This window comes from Notothenia coriiceps, unplaced genomic scaffold (assembly GCF_000735185.1).
Source record: "Notothenia coriiceps isolate Sejong01 unplaced genomic scaffold, NC01 NC01_scaffold00015798, whole genome shotgun sequence".
Taxonomy (NCBI): Eukaryota; Metazoa; Chordata; class Actinopteri; order Perciformes; family Nototheniidae; genus Notothenia; species Notothenia coriiceps.
Genome location: NW_011348499.1, coordinates 192,180 through 196,192, shown reverse-complemented (window position 1 = coordinate 196,192; position 4,013 = coordinate 192,180).

Here is a 4,013-nt window from a genome sequence, read left to right as displayed (position 1 = left end):
GGAGAGTACGGGGGAGGGAGTACTTCGGGATGCTTTTTCACATTTTTCTGAAGTCCTTCTCTGCTAGCCGCGCTCGGCTCCACGAACTATTCACAGCTCATACCTGCTCGTAGTGCCTGCAAGGGTCAAATCAGTTCTACCCTTGTTTTACTTCTGTCACCACGTCACTTAACTTCCCCCTCCAAAGACGCGGACCGCAGGCAAACTTGCCGTCCAGGTGCGGGCCGACTGGTCTGGCCTTTCCTCGCACATTTTTCTCTTCTTGAACTTCTTCCTCTTTTTCTTCCAGTTTCTTAATGACATTTCTGTCTCTTCTGCAAAGAGAGTCACTTCTTGTGGAAGTAGATTGTGTGAGTAAGGCCTGACTCCACCTTGAGTATCTGGTCGCTGATGATCTCCACCAACATTTCGGGGAACTCCACTTTCAGGGCCTGGGACTCACGAAAGGTGTAGAAACAGAAATCCAACAGGTTCCCCACAAGCTGGACAAAACAGAGACACAATCGATGAGAAACACATGCACACATTAGAAGCTTTTTACTGCTGGTTTCACATCTGACAATTTAGAATAATATATAAGCATTTTTCAAAATATGTGATAATACAGGTTAGGGATCGGAACGATTAATACAATATTCGAAATTATTCAGGTATTCGAATATGAGTTATGAATATTTTTATTGTAATTATTATTTTTTATTTTTTTCTGGGAGGGGTGCCTAAGTTGATTACATATTATCAAATGGAATAATTCAATGTATATGACAGTGCCATAGCTAAATGTGATCTCTCTCTCTCGCGTCCGGTTATACTTCACTCACGTTTATGTCCAAATCCATCAGATCTAGTTNTCTTGTCGGCTCCTAGACCGTAGTCGAGGAGGGCAGAAGCAACGAGCTTCAGGAGAGCTCGCCTCTCTCCAGTCATTTAAGCTAAAGTGGGTTATTGAACCTGAAGCTCGTTGCTTCTGCCCTCCTCGACTACGGTCTAGGAGCCGACAAGAAAGTTCAACACACAGATGGCCAGTCCGCCCCTTTGTAGCATATTATTTCGATAACAGATGAGCAGATCGCCACTGGGCTTTCAACTAAATACACAGCCACGCAAAAACTGCGGCATTTGTACAGCTCCTTATGGGTACTGCAATTAGTGAAGTGCTTTATTCCTCTGTGGTGAAACGATCAGCACTGCACCACGGAGGAAAGCGGCAGAAAGTCACCTGGAGTAAAGAGAACGGGGCTGCGTTGCGTGCATGGCTTCCTTCTGCAGGTAACGAGGAGACGCTCTCTGGCGGCGGTCTCGTTCAGGATCGGAAAATACAATTTCAATATTTTGCACACTTATTCCACTTATTCCTAGTGTGCCACTGGTTACGGTGCCGCATGCCAATGGTGGCACGCGTGCCAGGGGTTGCCGACCCCAGTGAGGAATACTAAGTTTAATTAAATGTCCTCGAGATCAGTTAAAAAAAATCAGAAACCCTCCAGCTAGTAAAACTTTATCTCTCGAGGTCAATGAAAGTGTAGAAAAAGAGTGAATTTGAAGAAGTTAAACGGACAGGTGAAGAGATTTCACACTCAAAATGTGATGATATGCAGGAGAGCAGCAGAGACAGTTTAAATAGCTTCAAAGGATGCCTTTGAAGACAAAAACATTGGTGACAACTCACATTTATAACATCTCTGAAACCATTTCAGATAGGAGTGTGAAATTCTGGCTTTGCTTCCTTCCCCTGCAGGACATGCACACACGCCAACTTCAGAAAAATATCCGACTCTCTCCAGTCTGGAGAATTTCACGCTGGATAATCCAAATTCAATTTCAATAGCGCTGCCTTTTTACCAGAGCCTGATTCTGCAGCGGGTTTCTATGAAATAAGATCCACCAGACTTTCACTGCCTCAGGGAAGAGGGATTATTTACTTATCTTCAATTTGCTCATATTTAGTTTATAAAAAGCTTGCTGAGGTAAAACCTTGTAATGTTAGCGAACATTATTTCTTAAATCTTTCTTCCTATCTAATCTCACAAATGGAGTGATGCACAATAGTGGTTTATCCAGGGGTGTATAGAGTAATCTCAAGAGAGGGCTTAATTTGAGAGGTCCATTTCATTTCCCTGCACTGGCGGGCTGCACAACGGCATGCCGAACAGGATACACAATCCTCCCTCTACAACTTTTAATAATTATAAAACGACCCAAGAAAAGGCAAAAAAAGGAAAGTTAAGCTGCTTGTGGCATTGATTTTCTTTCCCAGCAGTCACTCAGTAGACGGAGAGAAGATGGAGTGACAGCAGGGAAGGGGGAGTGAAGAGAGTGGGAGTGAGGGAGAGAGAGAGAAAAAAGCATGTGGAGTGAGAATGAGGAGACAGACAGGAAGAGCGGAGCGAGAGAACTGAGAGAGAGGGGGCGGAGATTGGGTGAACTATGACCAAGGAAGTATGAACACTCACTTGGCCAGATGCTTCATGAGCAGCCCGAGGACTTGTCGATTCCTCTCCGGTAGTTTGTGGACCAGGCAGTGGACGGCTTGGATGCGAGACTCTGGACTACCGCCCTCTGTTCAAACGCAGAAGCAGCCATGCACTGGCATTAAATTACACACATTTCTCTGGTGGCAAAGGGCCAAATCAGCTGCGATCGATAGTGTACACATTTAGCAAACTGTATATCTTGTGTCATCATGTCTCTACATTTGCAATGAAAATTTGAGCAACGGGCAATTTAAGTTACAGACACATGATTTAAATGTATTTTGTGGAAGAAATAGTCCCTTAAAGACTATAAAAGTCCTATCAAATATTTGGATACATTTAGGAAAAACAGAAAATTGAACCAAACTTTTAAGGCCACATTGATCAGAGGCCATCACCCTCAAGTATAAGGATATGAGGATGATCCATTGCAGTTTAAATAACTGAAGAAGAGGAGTGAAAGTGATATATGGTCTGAAGCCTCCAACATTTGGCAGCAGGAGCCACTATGCTGGCGAAGGAGATAGCTTTACGTTACTGTCGCTACGGTATAAAAGGGTTGTGTTAAAACCCCCAAGATCATCTCTTAAACATTTCCTCACACATGGGCATCTGACCGCCCACACACACAAACACATACTCATATGCAGACACACAAAACATCATTACTATGGGAACGACAAGGATTTAAACATGAAAAAAAGCTGCTTATGGGTGCTGTCATCCATCAAATATATTCATCACTAATCCATTTTTTCCCCCTTGTTATGAGGGCATTGCGAGCGCCTGATAAAAATGTCAACCTGATCCAATTATAGCACTTGTTGTAATAAGATTCAAGTCTTGGCTTGCTTTAAAAACATTTGCCACATAAATGATGTTATGTGGGCGAAAGAAATGTGTGTTTTTGCTGTTTGAGGTCACAAACTGGACCATTTGAGGGCATGCAGCGTTTTGATTATTTTAGACCTATTAGCTATCACGTTTAATGGCCTTTTGGTGTCAAGTTAGAACGGGTGGAAATAAGATCAAGATGGGCAGTAAGCTAATATGGGCTTCTTAAGATGCTAATAATTGTCAGAAACATGGTGTTGTTAAACAGTCTGAAATGTATGTCTGAGCCTAATTCAGCTAAAAGGCCTTTTGGTCAACCAGATTGGATAAACTGTAATCCCTGGGAGTCAACAACAAATATATTCACATTTCTCATTTAAAACAGTGTCCTCAGATGTTGGGAGTGCAGATTTCTGAAACCAAGTAAGGAGACATAAAGGTATAGCATTAAACATTAGAGTTTTTTTAACAGGAATCTGTCGACTGTTTGAGTCTAAAAATGAGGACAACTGTGGATAGATCCTAATCAGCATTCAAGACACACACAGACCAATAGCTTTCAGACTATGAGTCCCTTACTTTGGAGGATTGACCAATACAATCCCTTTAAAGAATTGGTTGAAAACGTACAGAAAGTTATTAAAAGTGATCTAACCGTTTTCCCTTGACTGCATGTTTTCTATAACAATCAACCATTGGATTGCA